Source organism: Manis javanica, chromosome 15 (genome assembly GCF_040802235.1).
Source record: "Manis javanica isolate MJ-LG chromosome 15, MJ_LKY, whole genome shotgun sequence".
Classification (NCBI taxonomy): Eukaryota; Metazoa; Chordata; class Mammalia; order Pholidota; family Manidae; genus Manis; species Manis javanica.
Genome location: NC_133170.1, coordinates 47,907,389 through 47,931,858, shown reverse-complemented (window position 1 = coordinate 47,931,858; position 24,470 = coordinate 47,907,389). Strand labels below are relative to the sequence as shown.

The window sequence follows — 24,470 nt, the reverse complement described above, 5'->3', positions numbered from 1 at the left end:
TTAAGGTAATATCACATAAAACAAAGTACATGATGAACTTTTTAATGGTCTCTTGGTTTTCTGGGTCTTGAGACTCTCTGTATAAATACATAATTAATAGTACTTTAAAAACTGAAATACCAAAACAGAAAACTCTTTTGAGAACATGCTAGGTTCTCACAATAAAGTTGAAGACATTAGACATTATTTTCTATTGTATTTTACAATGGCAAAATTGTATTTATTTGTGTCATTCATCATTTGGATTTCATGGTCTACTTTATTTATCAATTATAATATTCACCCTCTTAGGTAGCTTTGGCCAGCCTCTTGACATGGAGAACCGGAAGGAAACTGATTGTATATGAGAGGGTAAGGCACATGGGACATCACAGACAAGCTCCTGTTGGGTCTACTAAGCTAGAAAGATAGAATGATTTGGCAAAGATGGCACAATAGTGCCAACTGCAGTTTGAAGGTCAACAGAGCCTGTGTTTCTTATTTCATCAAGTAAAACTGGGTCTTCTGCCAATCAATTTGACTGTACTACCTTGAAATCTACCTGTGAGAAGACCTGAGTAGTGTTCCTTTCCATTGTTTCTCAACTGTCTGCCAAACCTGGAAGCTCATAATTGTTTACATTATACCAAGTGAGTATAAGGTCCTCAGGAATTAAGTATGTGAAGAAAGAAATCTTTTGTACAGCTGGTTTTGGCATTCTTTCCATAGAGAGGTGAATCTCTTCTCAAGTCCAGAGCTTGATTTTGAGAAGACTGGCAGAGGAGACAGTTGGCTTTGGGTTCTAGCCTATTGCACAGTCGACTTTCCTTTTTAGGGGCTGATAGTCTTCAGGAAAAAATGAATTGTGGCCAGATGTGTCTTCATACTTTGTAGATGGGGACCAAGTGCTGGATCCCTATAGATCATTATAAGATTCTTACCATTCTTTAGCTGGGATATGGGTTGTTTGACCATCAGTAATTGAATTTTGTATTCTCTGGAGTGAAGGGTAGGTTAAAAGGATCTCAGAAATCATCTGGACATCTTTATTTGCCCTGTACAAATAACAGTACTAATATAACAAAGTAATGTGACATAGCAGATGAAGTATGAATCTTGGTAGACAGACCTGAATATGAATATGGTGTCCCCACTAAACTCGCTGATATGATGTTGGGGAAAATTGTTTACCTTCTCCATTTCAATTTCTGGTTCTGTAAAAAAATTGCTTACCACATAGGAATATGGCGAAGAGAGAGAATACCTGGAAAAGAGATTATTAGTGTAAAACTAAAGGAAGTGTTTTAATCAGACTATACCTTTACTCTGAAAGCTTTGAGGGTATATATACATGGCTTCCAGGCCATTTTCTCCTGGCTGGGAGAGGGGGAGAAGTAGGAAAAGTCAGGACAAAAGCAAACCAGAGAAATATCCATAGCTTCTCTGCTGGTAAGAATTTTTTTTTAGATTTTATTCAGAGTTTTAGAGCAAAACAAGTCTCTCATAGTGTCCTCTTGGACAAGATGGAGATATGCAGGCTGATAATGGGAGGCTTCACAAGTTGCACAACCATATGAATGAAATGTTTTCATGGATTAACATCAGACTGGAGGAGGATGATCTGTGGCCTTCAGCCCCAGCTCAATGTGGATATTATAGGTGACACTGTAAAGACATGAATGACATGCTTATCAAACATTCAGTGGTCAGAAAGCTGGAAGGGAGGGCCAATATGCCAACAACAGTGGATTTAGAAAGATCTTAAGGGGTTGGAACAGTGGGTCCATGTCAAGAAGGCCTAAAGAGGGATTTAAAACCACATTATATTAGATGTATGTTGGAGACCCAAATTCTAGGAGATTACCAATCTTCATTTAGAAAGAGCTGATATGCAATAAGGCCACCTTACTGGGGCCTTATGTTCCATTAAAACAATGGCTCTCAAACTGAGCTGCACTGGAATCATCTGGTGGGCTTGTTGAAATACAGATTTTGGGGCTCCATCCCTGAAGTTGCCCACTCAATAGGTCTGGGTTGGAGCTGGGAAATTTACATGTTGAGCAAGTTCCCAGCTAATGGTGATTGATGCTCCTGCTCCAGCCACACTGCATGGGAGCCTACTGTACTAAAGACCAGCCTTGCTCAAATCTAGAGAAGTAAGTGTAATCTGAAGTATTGAAGCAATGCTTTTGAGTTCCACTCATTCATTAGGACAAAAGCCAGAAAGATGGAAAGACTTCTGAAAACCAGGTAATATTAAGGACCATTAAGGAAATAAGAGCACATGGAGAAGAGAAAAGCTTGAGAGTGCAGTGCAGCAGTTGCCTTCAGACACTTGAGAGATCAGCATGTTGAAGTATCTTGGTTAAGAGTGTATACATTGGAACCAGATAAACCTGGATTTGATTCATGATTTTGCCATCCTTTTATATATTTAACAAGTACTTATAGGGTGCTTACTAAGTACTAGGCACCATTTCAAATGCTTTACCCATTTTAACTCATTTAATCCTCATAACAATCAACCTTATAAAGTAGGCTCAGAGAGGTTGAACAACTTTCCTAAGGTCACATAGCTAGTAGGTGGTGGACCTGGGATTTGAATCTGGGTGGTCATGTGGAGTCCTTGTTCTTAAATACTACCTTTCCAATAGTGGCTCCCTTTCCTCTCACTGGCTGTCACTCCAACTTAGTGACATCTCCAGCCTCTCTGTGACTCAAATGCTTCATCTATAAAATAGACACAGTCCTTTTCTCACAGGGTTGTTCTGAAGAGTCAGAAGAGATACTATCTATAAAGCACCCAGCCTGTGTCTGCTGGGTAGACTCCTATATACTCAAAGCTATGAGCAGCAGGTGAAGTTAGTATAGGTCACACTGTGACTCAAGGATATGAAAGCCTACCTGGGGTCCCGGAACAGGGCCAGGACTTCTGCTCTGGGAGTCATTGGAATCCAAGTGGCCCCCTCCAAGGACAGTCATGGATAGCACCCACACCTTGATGAGGAGGCTGGGCTAACTGATATTCTGACTTAAAAATTCTACGACTATGTAAAACACATTGAACTCATTCATTTAAAGTGTCACTCTTTGTTTAATTGTTCAGCTCTTTCTCCCATGCTCACTTAGAGCTTTATTCAGATTCTGGAAGATTCTGCCTATCAAAGTTAAGACAGTTATAAAAATAAATTATCCAAACTGCTTTCTATTCTTTACTTGTACCTCACTCTTCACCAGCACAGACAACTGTTCATAGTTTGATGCTGCTCAACATTCCCAGTATTTGTTAATAACATAAATTCTTATATCCAGTAGCTATTCATTGCATGGTTTCCTTACACCTCAGTTTTCCTAGAAATGGTGTACTGTGATTTTTGCATGTCTCTGAAACCTTCATATTTTAAAGCAATAGTGATTATTTCCAGAGATATTTCATTGCACCCCTAAGAAGTAGGTTGAATGCTTTCCCTGATTTACATATCAGATTGTATAAATGGTATGATAAGGAAATGTAAATATGATATAAATATATTATTTACACATATAAACTCATTTAATCCTCATAACAAATAACCTTATAAAGTAGGTTCAGAGAGGTTGAACAACGTTCCTAAGTTCACATAGCTAGTAAGTGGTGGAACTGGAATTCAAATCCAGCTGGTCATGTGGAGTCTATATGGAAATATAAATATGAGAAGCAAAACCAGACATCTGAGGGGAAAAGCTTGACTAGGTTGCCCTGGTTTACTGGAGAGTTGTACAGCCAGGGAAGGTCTGACAATGATGCCAAAGGCCTATGACAGTCGTTTACTTGAAGCACTTTCCCAATTTCCATGTGGCTTCTGCATGTCTGAGCAGCTTCCTTAACTGGGCTGCCTTAGGAACCAGTGAATTCATGAATCTATTGAACTTATTATATGGTAGTAACTGTGCCAAAAGCCCCCAGTCAGAAATGGATAGAGCATTCTGGAGGAGGATACTTGTCTGATTAGGTAATGATGGAGGCAGGGAAATACCTGCTATGATAGAGTGAAACCCTGGGTTCTACTCAATGCTTCAGACAGGGTGTCTACTGGAGAGATCAAAGAGAACTTCCTAGAGGACTGATCTTGATATATTTTGAAGAATTAGTAGTAGTCAGCCTGGCAGAATCATGAGGATGTGTTTGTGTGTGTGTGTGAATTATGTAAATGTTAGCATACTGGACAAATGATTCCCAGACTTTCTCCCCAAATAGGTTTCCAGAGCTCTAGAAGGCAGGCTTTCACTCTGCTGGCAATAGTTTGAAAAGGCTTTTCTGGGAAATCTGAGCAGCCCAAGGAAGACATAAAGATATTTAATCAGGGGCACCCTGAATTTTATGTCCAAGCTTACTGATCCACAAAAGGAAAAGTAAAGTTAAGAAAATCTCCTGCGAAGGAGAGGAAAAAGATGGTGATGGCAGCTAGGAGAAGAAAAAAATCAAGGTAATTAAAGGGTTGTTTTAGACAACCCAATATGTTAATAAGAGAAATATCAGGAAGAGAAAACATAAAAAATGATCAGAAGGAACCCATTAACAAACAATATCTACAAAATGAAAAGGTGAACATGTGTGGTGGGCAGGGAGAGAAATGAGCTGATTCTCACCTTCCATAATGGGTAGTATGGAGATACTGCCTAAAACTGAAATGCCACATAACTCAGTCATGTTATCATGAATATGGAAGTAAAACTTTTTTTCTCATAAATGAAGACCTTACAATGGTTATCTCTAGAGAGGAGGAGATGGGAGGGTAGTTTTTCATAACGATCATATAAAACTATTTGAAACTATGTGCAAATGTAAATTTGACAAAATTGTCAAAATCAAAAGAACATTTTAAGTCTGGTGAAAGAGCAGACTAGATATAGATGAGGAAAAAAGTGACTGAACTTGGAGATAGTGCTGATGATATCACCTAATATACAGCTAGGGCATGGGGATCAGAATGAAGGGAAACTCTTAAGTCCTAGACATGATAAATAAAAACAAATCCATACTTAGGCTCATCCTGATGAGAATAAAGCCAATAAAATGCAGAGGCAGGTAGGATAACATTACTTGCAAATAAATCACTATCAAAGGCTAGCTAACTTCTCATCAGGAACAGTGGATGATAGATACCAGCAGAATGTAATTTTAAAGATTCTGAGCAGAGTCAATCAACCCAAAATTATATACTGTCTAAAACAGAATTCAAAACTGCATTCTAAAAGTCTACTCAGATAAGGCTGGGCTAATTAACCCCTCTGAAAGAACTACAAAAGGATATACTTAACGAGAAGAGAATCAAACCAAGAAAAAAGTGTAGATTGCAGGGTAAAACAGTGAGCAAAGAAATCGGTAACCATAATGGGAAATCTAAATAAGCATTGTTGGTAAAACAAAAATACCACCAACAGTAATAGTAACTATTTTTGATGAGTGTGTGTTTGTTAAAAATAATACAGAACTTAACTATTGTACCATAGTAGTATGGGATAAGGGGGAAATGGAAGTAATATCTTTCACAGTCTTTCTATTATTCTAGAGAAGGATAGAGATAACAATTTTCTTTAGACTTTCACTGGTATACAAGTTTAGGGATAACCCCCACAGAAACAGACTGACTTCCAAACCTATAGAGAGGATTGTGAACATTCAAACTATCAATTCAATGGAGATCAGGAAAGTAGGAAAAAAAATACTGAGATAAAAATGTGGCCAGTAGAAAACAGCAACAAAATAAGACAACTGAAATAGGTCCAAATATATATTTAATAACAATAAAGGTAAATGAACTAAACTCTCCAGTTTGAAGACAAAGATTGCCAGATTACATGAAAATATGAGCTCCAACTATATACTGCTTATAGGCATCATACCTAAAACATAGTGACTCAAAAGCTTTGAACAGTGATGGGATGGAAATAAATATAGTAGGTAAATATGAATTAAAGCTAAAGTAAGAATGTTCATAGTAAGTAAAATAAGACGTTAAGGTGAGACTTAAAAAAAAGACTGTGTCATCACCATTGATCATTTGGGCCAAAATTTAATGACCTACATTTATCTTAACCTATGTCATTATGTCAAATGCACCATATTTTCCAAGTTAATGTAACCATTTCCTAAGGGTGTTCTTAAGCATTTTTAATTGTTAATAACTTTTTCATAAAGGATACCATTTAATAGATTACTGTATCAGTGTGGTAAGTGGTGGCTGTGTGATCTAAACGAGTACTTTTGCACATGCTCATTAATACTTAGAGAATAGTTGGCAATGCTTATTGACTGACAGTTTCCAAGTCTTTCTTTCTAATTCTTGGAAAGTAGTTTGTCTGCCATGAGAGTCTAGGCTCAAATCAGGTATACCTTTGAAGCAATCTCTAATCACAGTGAAAATTCCCCAAGCAGATTTTATTTTTAAACTTGCTTCATGTAGCAGTAACATGACTACTGTCCCTTTTTTCAATATAATATCAGTAGGGTCTTTAAAGATTATCATCAAATTTGGAAATGAGCTGGTGTGAAGACAGCCCTTTCCATCTCCTGCCAACACTTTTTCAGCTAACAAAGTTAAATCTTAATCTCCTAACATTCTGTTAAGGTTTCAGATACTTCTTCCTTCCCTCTTAACTGGCCCCAATTACAGAAAACAGCCCCGTGTTCTTACTAATCAGGCCAACCAATCTCTTTGTCAAATAGATACTGTGGGATGAGTGTCCCCTCTGTCCAGGAGAGAAGCCAAGTTGTGAAACCCTACAGCAGTGATGGGAGCGGGTTACACAGTGTGGGTGGAAAATTGTTCATGCTCGTGCATAGAAGCAGATCAGCTTTGGGTACTAGCCTCACTCAGCTGGGTGCCTTGCCCAGAAGGGGGTGGGGCTGGTAGCCTGAGAAACTGGGTATTTTTCAATGCCCTTTAAGAAGCACCTCGAGGAAACTTGTCATTGGCAGCTGAAGAGTCCACTATGTCCAGGGGAAAAATCTGGGCAGGAGCAAAGAAGAATTTTCTCCCCTTTCTATTTTGCGGGGTTCATGGAAAGCAGGATTTAGCACCTTTGTGTTAGACCCAGATCCAAAAGGCAGCAGTTTAAAACATGTTTTGCTCTGTTTGGATTTTGAGGCTTCAAATAATCTGATTTTCTTGCTACTTATTACCATAAAACAATCACAAAGATGTTTTCCTGATGCTGAATAGTTTGGACCACGGTATGATCTTAGGAATACCTTGCTCCCAAAATGCTGCGAGTGATAGTTCCATTTAATTCAAAGGACTTCACATCTGAGAATTTTCTTAGGAAAACCTCTATATTTCATAATAACAGACTGTTCTATTTGACTGGAGTCCCTTATTCCAGAACTATGGCCACAAATTGTGTAATTTTTTAGTTGATTTGTTTAGGTCCAATGAAATGTTAACCCATTTTAAAGGTACAGTTTGTACCAAATTGTTCAATTTATTTGTAAGCCTGTATTTATGCTGAGCCCCTTACCCATTTCAAGTGACTTTTTCCTTTTATGTTTCTTAATTATCAAAGGAATAGTATCCTTATTGTTTAAAAAATCAACAATACAGGGAATGTTGAAAATAAAGGACCCCATCTCAGTGCACTCTCTGGCACCCCTTTATCATTTGTGGGCTAGCTTGAAAAACTAAGATTTTCAGCAGCATGCAGCCATACATCTGGAATTCTAGAATGTCAGACTGGGAAGAGATGTAGCAATGACTTATTCAAGCCTTCTCAATTCCAAGGAGCAACATGTGGCCCAAAATAGGGAGGTAACTTGTCTGAATTTATTTCAATATGCCCTTGTCTTGGCCTTTGAACCCAAGTCCCCACCATGTAGGGCCCCTTCCGTGATATCACACTGCTGACAAGTTTTTTATTTTTAACTGTTCATTTGTAGTATCTTCTATTATTCTGATCACAAAATTAACAAATGTTCATTGTAGAACCTCACCCATTGGCTTGCTACCTACCATTGAAATGGTGGTGTATTTCCTCCTAGGAATTGTACAGAAATGGGATTAGACTTCACATAATTTTGTGCACTGTCTTTTTTTGCCTAATATATGATGAACTTCATTGCATAGCAGTGAACATTATTCTTTAAGTTCATTTTTAATAGTTACATGGCAATCTGTGCTATAGATATACCATAATGTCAAGTAAGTCGCATTAATGGCCATTTAACAAGGCACCAGCTTTTCAACCAAAAAATTGTGTCTTAAGCATAGCTGAACACAAATCCTTGTATATTTTACATGCTTTATAAAAATGCCTGGGTATAGAAATTATAGTTGTTTCATAATTTAGGAAATTCTTGGAAGACCAGTGAATCTTTAAAACCCAAAGTTATTTCATGTCATTAGAATAGAGATCCTAAAGTTAAAGTAAGTAAAACTAGCTCATTTTACAGAATGAATCTGTCTGTCTCTGGCTTGGTCAAAGATGACTTAATCATTAAGCTGATTGGCCACATCCCTGTTCCATTAGCCAGCTGCAAGACATATTAGAATAATCTGCTTTATTACTTGGTAGATAGCACCTCTCCCTTCACAGTGAATTTTGTAATACTAAGAAAACAAAAAATAGTAATGGTACTAATACTAGAAGCTACATCTTATTGAGAATATACACTATGCCAGTTATATACCAAGCTTTTTGCAAGCATTACACTTAATCTTCACAACAGTCTAATGAGATAGGCACTAGTTTCATCACCACTTTATAGAGAAAGGAACTGTAACTCAAAGGTTAAGTGACTTGTCCAAGGTGGTACAGAGAGTTACTGGCAGAATACAGACCGGAACCCAGATCTGCCTCACTTCAAAACCCCAAACTGGGGCCAACTTCTCCAAAGTGATTCTGATTAACTTTTTTCCTTGCTGATTTAAATTTATTTGTTGGCAGTGGTTCTTAACTTTTTGGGGATTGTAAAACCATTGGAGAATCTGTACTGTTGCCTAGAAGAATGGTGTATTTGAAAATACATGTACAATTTTTAGTCAAACTTGAGGAGATACACAGTCTCTAGCCTAAAAGCCCTTATACTTGAGCCGGATCCTTTGGGTCTTTACAATTTTTCAATCTACTGGAATCTTTTGCTAAAATACTAATAACCCTGTAAGAGGAACACACAGAGTCCTTATCAACTAAAATTCTGACATTGTTCAGGGGTAGTCCATTAGAAAATGGAAACAGAGCAGGAGGCACTTGTTATGTGCTTTACTATTCCTCCTTTTTTCTGGGTGGGGTCCCTAAAAATTCTAGCACAGATACTGAATCATAACTACAGAATAGCCCCCAACATATGATCCCCCAGCCAAATAACTAACTCTCAAGATATTCAGCAATTACTTAGTGAGATAGAAAGAAAAATGTCCATGTTCTCCACACTTAGATTAGGTTAGGTTAAAAGAACAAAAGAAAATTATTTAAATATTAGTCTGCATAGCATGTTGAGAAGAGAAAAAGACTTATCTGGTGCAGGAAAAATAAAGTCATGAGCATTACAAAACCAGCACAGTGGGTTGAACATTTTTTATGCCCTTCCTCCCATCATGAATGCATATAGCTGAGAGTAAATTGTTTTTCGGTGTAATTTTTCTGATCATATCTGAACTCTAGGATACCCCTGATGAGGTCAGCTTTATAATTGAAGCCAATGGGTTCATTTTCCAGGGTGATACAAAACAAGAAAAGAAATAATATCTTCTGCTGAAATTTACAAAGGTAAATCATAGGTAGATGAACCAGTTCTTTTTAACTTTTCTGTTTTGCTGTTTGCATGACAGAGTTCACCAGGTAATACATTCTAAAATTCCATTAAGAAAATGTACGAAATGGAATCTCCTTAAAGTATGTAGAATAACATTCTTTGCAGGAGAAGGTGAGCAAAGTAATGGGGACAGTGAGTAAGACTGATCTATGAAGTCTGAGATGATTTCTTATAATTGAGTGGCTAAAATGTAATGCTTCTGTTCTAGTTACCAAAAAGTATTTTGAAAATAAAATTGGGGCATTGTGTTCCCCAAATGCAAATAAATACATTTTCACTTAATACTGATGTGATGAGTACTTACATAAAAGCTTATATAAAGTACCTTGATTCTTTTTCTTATGGAATATTTGTAATATGTAACATATTTTGAGGATGAAAGCCTATACAGGGTGCATATCTGAGGCTCTGTGGAAACATCATCTCACCTGTCATGTGGCTGTTGGTTTGGAGTTTGGTCTTTGTTTTTGAACAGTATGAGTCTGATTTTCCCAGCTTAAATTAATCCCGGTAGTAAATTGGGTGTTCATAGAGGAACAGTCATCTTCTGGGCTACTGATCCAACATTTACTGCATCATAGTGGGAGGAGAGAATGCTTGACTCAGTCAGCTTTACCATTTATAAATGATTTGAAGGAGAAAATTGAAACTAATAGCTAAATTATTGGCAGCCAGTGCATTAACTAGTATCCTATTGAGTAGCCTGAAAGGTTGAAAACATGTAATTCACTGAAAGCAATGATATTGCAACTGGGGAGAAGAAAGCTCCTTTTTTTTCAATACCCAAATGCAACTGAATGTAAATTACAAACCATAATGTCAGTCTTCTGTAACAGTTACAGGGTCTTTAGTCTGCTAGGTGTGCCTATAGAGAGCCTGAAAGCAGTCAGCCAAGTTCAACTGCTTCATCTTTTAGGAACAGAAAATGATGCTGAAATAATTTATCTGGCAGATGTCATCAGAGCACAATGACTACTGTCACCCAAGTACATCCGAACACCTCAAAGTGTTTTCTTTCCCTTTCCCTTGCTACATTTCCTTAGAGACTTGTTATTCAGATGTGGGCCAGCCCCATAGACAGCACCTGGGAGCTGGTTAGAAATGCAGAATCTCAGGCCCCTGGCCCCAGAGCTGCTGGACCAGAATCTGCATTTAACAAGATGCCCACCTGATTCATCAGTGTCTGAGAAGATTTCATGGTAACTTTCAAATGTGCCTAACCTTTCTCTAAAAGCGAATATCCTCACTGGGACATCTGACCTGCTGGTTTAGAAACATATAGGACTAGCAAGTGTCTCAGGCTCCCTTCTGTGTGAGATTTCCTCACCTTGCTCCCTTCCAAATAGTGTATAATCTCATAAAGCCTAACTAGTAACACAGTTAGTTGATATTTGCCAATTTGTGACATCAAAAACTCCGAACCCCACAATTTGCACTCATTTTCTCTTCTTTTCCCCAGAACTATTTTTAGAATGACAGATAATCAGAAATTAGATGAATTCACGATTTACCATCTTTGCCCCTTTATTCTCTATCTAGAATAGATACCAACCGATGGCCAAGTTAATAAAAACTCTGAAAGAGAATTACTAATAAGTCTGGATAGCATACAGGCTGGTTACTAAATAATAGGAAGATGGTTAAACAAACACTTTTATCACTATCGTGCACAAAACTTTATTTCGTAGTTCCATAAAATGGGGAGGAAACTCATTCCTTTTTAAGACAGTCTCTATCCAGTGACAACCAACACAGATTGAATGAATGCATTCCTGTATGCCTCATAAATACTTTCAACTTATTTTTAAATGCCTTGCTCTAAGAATCTAACAAGACCGTATGCTTTCTTTCTTACTGACTTATGTGAGAACATAATAGGTTGTGGAGAAATTCAGTGAAGCGGCTGATAAAATGCTTTAAAAATGTATTTCAGAGAGTAAAGCAATAATAGTGATGTCCAAACAGTATCCCCATGTTCTCCATCCCACTTAAACCAGCACTGGGCCCAGCACATCCATCTCTCTTCATCAGCCAGGCGAAATCGAGTGGTAAAAATCAATCCTGTATTTCATTGAATCTTATAACACAGTTCTCTCTTCTCTGCCTGTTAATAAAATATCCCCTTGGAAGGAAGCCAGAATTCTCTCAGGCAGTTTACACTTTTTGAAATAGAGGAACCTTGGAAAGGGGAGGTAGCAAAGGAATATAGAAGTAAAAAATTAACTTTGGGGGTCAGAATTCTTACCGGAACAGATTGACTAGTCTGATTATTTTTTAAAGTTATTATGTGGGTACCGGTGTTTTACACCGAATCATATATAATGATTTAACTGAAGTTAGGCTGCTTCTTAAACACTCGGCAACACGGAGAAACAAAATCACTTTTTGAATTCACGCTTCTTACGGATGCCGACAGGAACAGCCCTGGGTTCCTCGTAGTCCCCAGCCTGGGTGAGATCCCTCAGGGTCTCAGAACAAGTGTTTGGTAACAAAGGGAAGGTAGGAAAAGAAAAGTGTTGCCAGGAAGGATGGAGAGAGAATTCAAAACCAAACTGCACATCAGCTCTGCTACCTTCTGTCTCTCCCTAGGAACTCCTTGGGAGTTTCAAGGGTTCAGCACCTCTGAAGACCTCAGTCTTGAGGCTAGAAACCCCAATCTAAACTTCCCAGTCTCTGCTGTCTTTAAACAAACATAACTTCTTTATTCCCAGTGTGTTGCTTATTGAAGGAAGGAATTCAAGACGAAGCAATCACTGTGTGGATTCCATTCTTGCTCTTTTCATACTTGGAATGGAGTTCCTTTTCTACTCATGAGACTTAGTTGTGCAGGACTTGGTTGGTGCTGTTTTGGGAAATGCTTTTCACAGCTCTCTACTTTGTATGGTGCTCTTGAAAAATTAAAAATAAAGCATTGGTCTGGAAAGCTCTGATTCTCATTCCCCTTACCTTATGATCTTGGCAAAGATGTTTATTCTCTCTGGGTCTTAGTTTCTTAGTCCACAATCATGATCCCTTACATCTTGTCCCACTCCAGAATTCTATAAATCTGGTCCTAGGATTTCAGGCCCACTTCTAAAAAATTACAAAGATATGGATCATGGAAAAGAGGGAGATCATAAATCCTTGAGAAAGTTTCATCTAAAACTCATCTTCTTCTGTACTTGAGAGCAAATTATAGGTGCTCTTTGGTTAAACCATATCTACCCTTGTAAATGCCAAGCATAGGTCCAGTTTTAAAGTGTGGTAAAAATTATATTCCATTATTTTCTAACAGCTTTACAGAGATATAATTTACATACCATGCAATTTGCTTGGTTAAAGTCTGTACATTTCAGTGTTGTCTGGAATCTTTGCAAAGTTGTGCAATCATCACCGCTGTCTAATTTTAGATAGTTTATATCACCCCCAAAAGAAGCCTGGGACTTGTTAACATTCATTCCTCATTTTCCCTCAGCCCTCAGCAACCACTAATCTACTTCCGTCTCTATGAATGTCCCTGTTCTGGACTTTATATGTATATATGGAATCAGACCATAAGGGATCTTTTCATGACTGGCTTTTTTTCTACTTAACATTTTCAAGGTTTATCCATGTTGAAGCAGGTATCAGTACTTCATTTGTTTTGTTTTGTTATTTATTCCTGAATAATATTCCATTGTATGGATATACCATGTTTTATTGTCCATTCATCAGTTGATGAACATTTAGCTTGTTCCACTTTCTGGCTATTATGCATAATATTGCTATAAACATTTGTGAACAAGTTTGTATGTGGGCATTTGTTTTCATTTGTCTTAGATATATACTTAGGAGTAAAATTGCTGGTTCATACAGCAACTTTATTTTTATCCTTTTGAGAAACTGCCAGACCATTTTCCAAAGTGCTGTACTATTTTACATTTCCATCAGTAGTGCATAAGGATTACAATTTCTCCACATCCTCTCCAAAGATGAATATTTTCCATTTATTATTATTATCATAGAGGGAATGAAGTGGCATCTTGTTGCAGTTTTGATTTTCATTGTCCTTATGATCAGTGATGTCAAGCATATTTTCATGTGTTTGCTTATTAACTATTTTTACCTTTTTTAGAGAAATGTCCTCTGAGATCCTTTGCTTATTTTTAAATTGTGTTTTCTTTTTGTATTGAGTTCTTTATATATTCTAGATATAAGTACTTTATCAGATATATGATTTGCAAAAGTTTTCTCCCTTACACCCCAGTGGAATGTAAAATCTCATTCTTGAATGAATTAATTTTCTTTTTCAGAAGTATTGGAATCCTTATAAAAGAACAGGCACCTTGATCTTGATCCAAATAATTACCTATTATACAGAGACATGAAGAGTTTGCCTTTATTCCTAAAACATCGATGGCACAGCAGAACCATATAAAATCATGTTACAATGGATGGTTCAAATGTTTTCTAATAAGAGTTTTGACACCAATGAGAAAAATCGATCTCTAAGGAAGAGAAATAAGTAGTCAGAAGATATGTGATAGAAATTGCCTATAGCTTATCAGTAATAGATATTTATGGAATACCATTATTTATTGGGATTAAATAAGAAAAGCTGAGAGTCTTATTCTCATCTTACTGGAATTGATAGTGATGATAACAACACAAGAACATTAAAAAAGCACTAGATATTATATAAAATAAAATCATTCATTAGAGATTTTTGGTTTTTTCCTTCTATGTATTTTCTAGTTATTGAGTATTTGTGTAATAATTTTTGTTCACATGTTGGAAATACAATATAATATCTAGATATGTATAAGTGTATTTTTCTTTTTAAGAATCTATCTTACTAAAACCAGTGAGATTCGTTATTTAAGTGCCCTCTTCAGTTAATTTGTAGAAATGTTTAAAAGAGCTATCTCAGGGTTAATTCATTCATTTAACCAATAACCACTGTCTATGTTCTGGGCTCTGGGTGAGAGACTGGGAGTAGGTAAAACAGACCTTGATTGTGCCTCCTGGGGCTTACAGACAATAATCAAGTACAAATGCAAATACATGTAGAGTTACACATTTTTAAATTTCTGTGGAAGAAAAGAAGAGGGTGCTACAGGAGAATAATAGGGAGATCCATTTTAGGCTGAGGGTCAGAGAAGTATCCTGAGGTATATGGAGGGTTAGATGGAGCCAGCCCGAGGTAGGGGGGAGTATTGCAGGTAGAGGGAACAGCATGTGCAAAGACCATGAAGCAGGCAAGAGTTTGGTGGGTCCAAGGGAAGGAAAGAAGGATCGAAACATGGCAAGTAAGGTGGGGGAGGGGAGGAGATGACACCTGAAAAAAAAGGGCAGGAGCCAGTTCACATAGGAGGTTGTGGACCATATTAAGGAGTTTGAGTTTTATTCAGAAGCTAGTTCAATGGCTTTGAGGATTTTAGCAGAGGATATGACATGATCTGATATAAACTTTGAGAAGATTATGTTGGCTGCTTCGTAAAGATTGATGTGCAGAAGCAATGTAGATGTAGAATCACGATGTCCATTTAGGAGGCTTTTGCACTTGCTGGAGTGAGCAGTGATGGTGGTTTAGACTAAGATGGGGTGATGGAAAACCAGTAAGGTGAATGGCTTTGGGATTATTTTGGAGATACAGTGTAATGGTTAAGGGTATGTGTTCTAAAGCTAGACTGACCAGGTTAGAATACTAATTCTCCCTCTTACTAGCTCTATGACTATGGGCAAATTAACTTCTCTATACTACCATTTTTTAGTAATAAAATAATATTGGGGATCATCTCAGAGTTTTTATGAAAATTGAATGAGTTAATAATGCTCTGTATGTATCACTAGAGCACCTGGCATGTTGTGAATGCTTTAATAAGTGTTATTGTTGGTATTACTTTTACTGTTTAAATGAACAAGTTTTGGTGATGGTGTGGATCTTGTTTTGGAAATGTTAGTTTGAGATGTGCATGAGATATCCAACTGGGGCTGTGAGACAGCTGGAATCTAGTGCTCAGAGGAGTGTCCTGGGGCAGAGATAAAGCTTGCATTTAAGATCCAACTAAAATGTACTGGATACATTTACAAAACATACAGCACTTGGAAATAAGTCAACCTGTCCTGGACTGGCCAATGGGATATGAAAACAGATCAGTAACTCTGACTTTCCTTGGAGAGATGGTGGATATGGCAAAGAGTGTGGAGTGACACAGAAGGTGTCAAAAAGACATCTTTTGAATTTTACTCCCCCCTTACTAATTGGTGGCCATGGACAGTTACTAGTGTTGGTGATAGATTCAAGGGGTTCAAAGGGAGGAATCATAAACAAACAATGTCCGGGTTTCTGTCTTGAGTGCCAGATAACTTGTAGGGCCAGTTCCTGGGATGGAGGAAATTGGAAACAAGCCTAAGTTTCCTCAGCTGGAGATTAGTGTATCTTTCTCATACCAGAAAGAATGTACATGAAATGCCTGGCATAGCACCTGGCCCATGGCAGATGCTCATTTATGTTTTTTCTGTAGCTTTGGGCTCTTCTCCCTTCTTACCTCAGCTATAAGCATCTCCACCACCTTGCCTGGATCTGCTTCCATACTTAGATTAAGATGTAAGGTGGGAACAGCGAGGTGACAGAGCAGGGCCAGGACTTGGGTGGAGTGAGCAAGGCACTCACCTTGGGTACCAATACACTAGTCAAGATAAATATTATTTTAATGCAATATCTTGAAAAATCCAAATCAATGCAAAAAATCCATGATGCATAAAATATTATATTTTTAATAAAGATTTGTTTATTTTTACCTCCAGTTCTGGTGCTCAGTAGGGTACTGTGACAAGATAAAAGCAAAGAAATAAAGCTTCCACCCCTGACCTCCCAAGAATTTCGCATTTCTTCCGAAGTTGGGAGCTAAGAGCCAGTCAACAGACTTGTGTGCTCCAATGATCTCTAAAGGCTGTGTTCCAGAAGCCTGTGATACTGGACACTCTTAAGATGGGGGTATGAGGCTTCTGCTAGCCCAGCCCCCAGCCCTCCTCTATCAGTGGCAATGTGTGACGTGAGTTGGAGCAAGGTTCCCAGGTTTGCCCCACCTCAGTAAACGCAGACCCTTGTGACCCTGCAACTGTTGAGTAAACACAAAGTGAAATAACCCAATGCTCTATTAAAGGCTGGGGTTTAAAGGTCAGCTTTGTGCTTATGGGCTGCAAGTCTGATGCACTCTCTAAATGACTCTCAGGGAGTTTTGCACTTGCAGTATGGACTGAGAAGATGAGCATTTCCATTCAGAGTGGGGAGCTATTTGCTTTGCAAGGAGCTGTCATTACCAACAGGAAAACAGCAGGTCAGGAGTGGGAGGTGGGGGCGGGGAAAGGTGAATGGAGCTCCCCTCCAAGTACTTCCTTCTGATTTTACTTTAGCAAGCTAAGGGCACATAGGGTACATGTGGTGGCTGGTGGCTTTCAGTTCTTTCCCATAAAAATCAGAAAATTACCAGCTGAAACAATTTGGAAATTTAAACATTGTTGGCAAGTGGATAGTGAATACTTAAAGGACAGATTTGTCAAAGCTTGTGTCTATCATGAAATGACCCATTGTGGAATTTTGAGCTGGTGGGCTACTTTTTCTCAACAAAGGCAGGGTACAGAAAACCAAATATTAAAAAGCTGTATTAAGTACTTTTATCTCACTTAAAAGAAAAAAAGTTCTCCTAATGCTTGAAACATTGTACTTCAAGTTCTCCCAATGTCTGAGACATTGTACTGCAAATGTAACATACTATCGCAGTGTACATTTATGGATGATTTTTAGTAAGTAAAGAGAAAGAACAGCATGATTTATTCTGAAGTTGCTGCTGAACACGATCTACATGTCAATGGCACTTTAAGATTGCAACATTTTGTGTGGTGACCTTCATACCAGTTGACTGCATGCACCTTAATCTCTCCCTCTCAAAAAAAGCTGAGCCTGCTATTGATTGGTTGTTTTTTTTAACCCAGTTTTATTTGCCTACTTCTGTATAATGCCTGGTTTAATATGTACAAAAAGATGAAGTTCACTGTTACATATTTGGAATTTTTAGGAAAAATGAGTGCATGGGTTTTCCTGAGTGAGACTAAAAACCCTCAAGATAAATCAGGTGGTACACTTCTAAGGGTAAAAATAAAGACTGCTTCAGGAAAATTGTCAAATATGTACACAAAGGCACAGAGGGGAAGAAAATGATGTTTTCTGTCATAAAATATCCTTCAGACTTTGAAACATACAACTGAAAGGTCAGAAGCAGAATAAATGCTGGGACAAATCAGCTTTTGTGAGGGCTGCCTATGGGTAGATATGGGGTCTGCTGCTGCACGAGCTGCCCAGTGACCCCTTTGCTGCAATTCTATTTGGGTGTTCAGTCTTGGTTTCTCAACAATTGATATAAAGACTTTTCAGATGATGAATAAATATTGCATGGCCTCTGAGTTACAGTTTTACAGTATGCCATGGCAGTTTTATTTCTTAAAGAATTAAGCAAGTTTTTCAACTGTCTGAGTAATTCAAATAATTAAGTTGTGATACTTTGTTCGAAGGAGTCTAGTTTTCTCCCTCCCTCCCTTTTCCTTCCTAGTTAACTGTCTAGCTAGTTAATTCTCCTCCCTTCCTCCTTTTTCCCTCCCTCCCTTTGTCCTCCATTCCTGTGTTGCTCATTCATTGAAATGATGTCCATTTGAATGCTGAGATGATCTTATTTCTACCTCTATAATTATGAGTTTAAATCAAAACAGTTTAGTCCCACTAAGAACCTAAAAGCCAAGTTAGTGTCTCTTTTTTAACCTTCCACTATTCACTCACCCAACTGAATTTTCTCTTTCCCAGTATTATAGTAATTAGTAAAAATAGCATTTATGCAGAAATTCTCACCAGTGTATCTCCTCCTTTGAGTTAAGGTATTCCTACATGTATCTTAAAAAACATACATATATATAATCTTATATAAATATCTGTTATATCTGAGCTAAAAGATAAGGCTAATAATCCTTAAATTGGCTACCTTATTTTGAAAAACCTTTACTCAGCTTTCTGAACCAATGGGAATAGTCACAGAATTTATAGACAAGTATTATGCAGAAACCCACTAACCTGATTTTCCATTTTCAGGAGAGAAAATAAAAAATTCCCCTACAAATTAGAACTATTTGGCTAAACGTTGGTCTATTAATAAGCAGGGAGCGCAATTTAGCTACATTCCCTACTGTGCTAAAATACAGCACTGCTATCTTTTCCCCAGTGGTGTTCTTCGGCGAGGGTTACTTGGTCCTAGGTATGTTCTGTCAAAAAAGCCCATTTCTATCCATCAGCCTTCACATATTCCTGGAAATGGTTAACATGGCAGTGGTGTGGCATGCTGAATTTTAATGTGAAAGTGGCCCACCCCAATTTCAGAAATGTGTCATGCATATGTGAACCCATGAAAACAGTTGGGAGCAGGTTTAAAGTAAGGAAAAAACATGATATAGATGCTTCTAAAACATGTCTGTAAATAGCAGGCATTCAGGAATTTGCAGTCTTCATTTCTAAGGAACTTTTGGTTCCCTTTTGCCCTTCCTTTGCCTCTCACTGACTGGCATTAAAACCATTACTGTGTTACTCCACTAACAGGCCCAGGCCTTCCCATGCACCCTCTGTCAAATGCAGAATTCTGCCTTAGCCTTCAAATTCAAGCAATACCTGCTCTGCTTCCTGTTGTCTTGCCTTTGCCCTTGACCTCATTTTGGCTCACTTGTTTGCCATTCTCTAAATGCATTCCTCACTGGCCTGTCTTTGTGTGGCTTCCTCTGTCATTTATTTTTAACTAGTGGCACACTGTCCTTCGCTGTCATCTCTCATTTGCATTGTCCCCCCTCCAAAACCAGCTTCAGGTATTTTTTTTCCTCTGAAAGTACCTTCCTGTATTTGAATATTCAATTTTGTACCCAGAACTTGCTAACTTTTGACCACTTTCATATACTTTTAGTCAAACAACCCAAATTCATTACAAACTTTCAAAAACTAAGATTTTTGTGTTTTTTTTAAAATATGTTTTGTAATCTCATGACAGGTGCTTGATGAGGTGTGTCTCAGTTCAGGAAACGAACTTCAGGTTGTGGCCTCAGCAAGATGGAAGTTCAACAAGTCTGTTTTAATGAAGACCCATATATTAAGGTTGCTTTTCCATCTGCTGGAACAAACTGGAGAAAGGCCTGCTTATTTGTGTATTGTAGCATTCCTACTTGATAGCATTTGTCTCCAGAAAATTATTTATCTAGTTATCTAAGATGAACATTAATATTATCAACATAGTAAGTTTCATTCCTTTTTACCCTTTTGCAGTATTGCTTTTCTCATAGTTAAGCAATAATAGTTTTTTCCTTATTAAGGTATCATTGATATATAATCTTATGAAGGTTTTGCATGAACAACATTGTGGTTTCAACATTCACCCGTATTATAAAGGCCCCTCCACACATCCCATTGCAATCACTATCCATCCGTGTAGTAAGATGGTATAGAGTCAGTAGTTACTTGTCTTCTCTGGAGTAATAATAGTTTTTATAATGGAGATTCTTTTTGCTACCTTAACCATTTTCAAATATACCATTCAGTAGCATTAAGTACATTTATATTGTGCAACCATCACTACCACCCATCTCCAGAGCTCTTCATCTTGCAAAACTCAAACTCTATACCCATTAAGCAGTGACTCCCCATTTCCCCTCCAGCCAGCCCCTGGCCTGGAAACCAACATTTTACTTCTGTCTCTATCAGTTTAACTACTCATAAGTGGAATCACAGTATTTGTCTTTTTTGTGTCTGGCTTATTTCACTGAGCATAATGTCCTTAAGATTCGTCCATGTTGTACTCTGTCAGAATTTCCTTCCTTCTTAAGGCTGAATAGTGTTCAACTAATCCACACTTTGAAAAGAATTTTTTGACAGCATTTAGACCCCTGACTTGTGTTAAACGTGGTTAGGCTGATTTTTCCATATATGCAAGTATTTTGTGATAGTTATTTATTAGATTATACCCTTGTCTTTGAAGATCACTGAAATTGGATAATGATGTATTAACTTGATTTCTCTTAAGTTCAGAAGGTCCTCTGGCACTCACAATGAATAGTAAGTTCCTATTAATTGAATATAGCAAAAGATATTCTTCAAACGGATAGCCACTCTTCAGTTAGATTCCATCCAAAAAGCAGACTGGTGTAGTTTCCCCTGTGGCTCTGTGACTGGCATTTAGTAGGAACTTAACAAATACTTATTGAATGATAAATACCCTATTTCCTTGAAACCCATAGCAATCTTTTTGCCTAGCAAGAAGCAACTACTAGTCTCCGTAGTTCAAAATCCTATGCTATCATTTAGGTGACCACTGAAGTTTGAATCCTTTCCACATCCCCTCCCTTCTGCACAGCACCGATCACTGACAAATTGTAAGCACAGAAATAGTCGGATTCTTTCCAGCTTTCTTGGCTTTCATTGGTGATTTATCATCCAACCCCTACCCACCCCTCCCACCCCACCACTCAGTCCTTCTAGTTTTGGTGTATATGCTTTACATGTCCATTAAGAGTGAGCACTGTTGTTCATCCTAAGAATAGGGTCCTAATGTCACTGATTATATGCAGGATAAGTAGAAATAAAGTAGAAGTAAGGGTCATAATGGTGTCATAATGGTTATATAACTGAAAGCTAACAGCTGGTAATTGAACTTAGAATTAATATATTAACAGGATAAGATAAAAACAAAATGCATTCCCTCTGGGATCAAACCCCATTACTGCAAAGAAGGGCATGGCATAGTTTACTGCAGGTTCACTTAGACTTATTCGGGTGTGGAGATCATTTTAAGTTCAAGAGTTGACTTTTTTTTTTTTTTTTTGCTAAACCTAGTGAATTATTATGTGGTTTGTGCAGAATATTCAATAACACATAAAAAGTTGTTTTTTATCATGGTAATGTATTATAATTTATAACATTCATTAAATACTTCAGATTTTTTTCCAAATTGTAAACATAAATATACAGTTCTTTGAAATTCCACTGATCTGAGTTGAAAAGTAATTGGAAAGGGGATGTGATGCTTGCTAATTTTATAATAAAAATACAGATTGCTAAAAAGTTTTCATCTAGCTTTGCTTTAAAATTACTTGATCCCTTACAAAATCAGAAGCATTGTTTGCACAATTGTGTTTCCTATGATCATGGGAGACTGGAAAGTTGCAAAAAATACTTTGCAAGAACAAGGTATCCACCATTTGCAGTTGTTTGGCTGCAATGTAGTGTATGTTGGACTGTCACTTACTCCTTTGGGAAATAGGGATGTAATTAATACTTTATAATATTATTACTCGATGCAGTGATGACCCAAAAGGTCCAATTGTACCACTATCCTATTTTATAAAACCAAAGAAATGCCACCATCAAGACCTCAAACTTTGATTAAGAGCCGAAGATCAGGGAAATGGTGGAGGGGAGGAGGAGGCCACCGCAGTGAAGGAGGAGGCTCCAGGTGTGCACTCTGGGTAACTAGAGTGTGACTGTTCCTTCAGGGCTTTAAAAGTTTATGCTCTTCAGGAAGCTCTTTGGGATGTTATATCAAGGGACCCCTCAGCGAAACAGTCTGGAACAAGCAGTTTAGTCTCTCAACACTTAAGCCTTGTCTAATTAGATGAGAAAAACCCCCATCTTCCTTCCTAAAATATCTTCTTATGAATTATGCTTCTTTCATCAGTGGCAGATTAGCTCCCTGAAGGAAGCCACTACAGAAGAAGGGTTTCTAAAGAAATATACTGGCCCTCTGGGAGATTAACTTCCTGTTGGGTAAGACTAAGAAAAACACTGAGGAGGAGAAGTTAAAACTCAGTAAGTTTCGAGTGTCATAGGGACTGATAGCGTTTATCACTTTGTTTAAACTTGTTTCAACTATGAGAAGTTAAGATTGTGTTCATCCTTGTATCCTGCACACCCAGCCTAGGGCCCAGTATTAGCAAGTATGTAAAAGCAGTAAGTATTTGATGTTGTTAATGATGTTGATGTCAATAGATGTTTAAAAGCGTCTGTGGTCAAGTAAGTTTGGGAAATTCTGGATTAAACCAAGTGAAAAAGACTACTCAGTCTTTAATATGCTAAAGCACATTGTGAATTTCCTTAATATAGGAAGGTGTGATAAATATATTTGGGTATGATAAAATATATTTGATTAGAGAACTCTTTAAAATCATAGAATAGCTCATAGGACTTGCATTCACTGTAACCCACTTTGGAAAATCCTGGCAAAAACAAGAAATGCTTTAAGGGTGATAATTTTTCAGTAAGGCTACATGGAGGGAGGTCTAGATTTCATGGAATCCCACTGTATATGTTTGCTAGGGCTTCTGTAACAAATTGCCATCAATTTAGTAGCTTAAAGCAATACAAGTGGAATAATTCATAGTTCCAGAAATCAGAAGTTCAAAATAGGTCAGCTAGATTTCATTCCTTCTAGAGACTAGACTATAAGGAAGAATATGTTTCCTTGAAATATGTTCCCTTGACCTTTTCCAGCTCTTAAAGGCTGCCCAAATTCCTTGGCTAATGGCCCTACATCGCTCTGACCTCTCCCTTTGTTGTCCCATCTCCTTCTCTTGACTCTTCTGCCTCTTTCCCTTATAAGGACCCCTGTGGTTATATTGGGCCCACCTAGATAATGTAGGGTAAGCTCTCCATCTCCAGATCCTTACCTTAATCCTGTCTGTGACTCCCTTTTGCCATGTAATATAACATATTCACAGGTTCCAGGATTTAGGATGTGGACATATCGGGGACCATGAGTCAACCTCCCACACCCACGTTATATTTCCTGGAACCCTAGAATCCATCCATTAAATATTAGCTGAATATCATCAAGAGATTGAATTAAATGGTTTTAGCAAAAGCTCCCTGAATTATGCTGGTGAAGGAGAATGGGACTTCAGATGTCATCATTGCAGTATGCTTTGCAGGAATTTTCCAGAGTATAGGTTTTTGAAGAAAGGTGTTTCCAATGTGGATAATGTGAAATGATAACCTAGTAGAGGCAGAATGCATTTCTGCAGAAATACCCGTCTTTCCCTTGATAAGCACTCAGCACACTGACCTCCGTCCAGACCTGCTTCCTGTGTTGGGATTGTTCTGTTGTGGCCAGACTTTGAGTGGGAGGGACGTGGAGGTGGGTAGAGCTGAGCTGAAAGAGGCCAGAGTAGAAGGAACAGAGAAGATTAGCCAGATCCGAATGGAGAGATGGCATCTGGGATGATTCCTTTTAGAAGTTGAGGGGGCTTATGAGACACCCACTCCGCCATTTCCCTCTGAGAGAGTGAGTTAGAGGGACACAAAAGGCAGACTTTTTCATTTCTTTACAAGGTCATATCCAATGTGTCCAGCTTCTTGTTTTTCTCATCGATCATTGTTTTGTTTTTATTCTCTGAAAAATAAATTGTATTCTGATGTTTATTGTAGGAAATAAAAATTATCTAGTCTAGGACCGAGAGATAAATACTATAGCATTTTGGTATATTACCATCTACTTTTTTTTCTCTGCTTGTATTCTTATATTACAGAATCAGGACCCTGGACTAAATGGAGTTTTATATCTTACTATGTTCACTTGACTGGGAGCATTTTTCTCATGGTGCTAAATATTCTTCAAAACACGATTATTTAATGATTGTACAATATTGTACTTTGAGATGTACAACT

General features: G+C 37.7%; 1 protein-coding gene across 13 annotated transcripts in view; it reads left to right on the top strand.

Moving 5' to 3' along the window:
- THRB (thyroid hormone receptor beta) overlaps positions 1-24,470 on the top strand; it is a 368,089-nt gene that overhangs the window by 19,336 nt on the left and 324,283 nt on the right. Inside the window, exon 1 of one of the 13 annotated variants that reach the window (XM_037008580.2) lies at positions 14,504-17,070. The exons of the other annotated variants lie outside the window; for them this stretch is intronic. The gene's annotated coding sequence lies outside the window, so the exon portion shown is untranslated. Of the gene's footprint in view, positions 1-14,503; positions 17,071-24,470 lie in introns of those variants that run through there. 13 annotated transcript variants of the gene reach the window in all.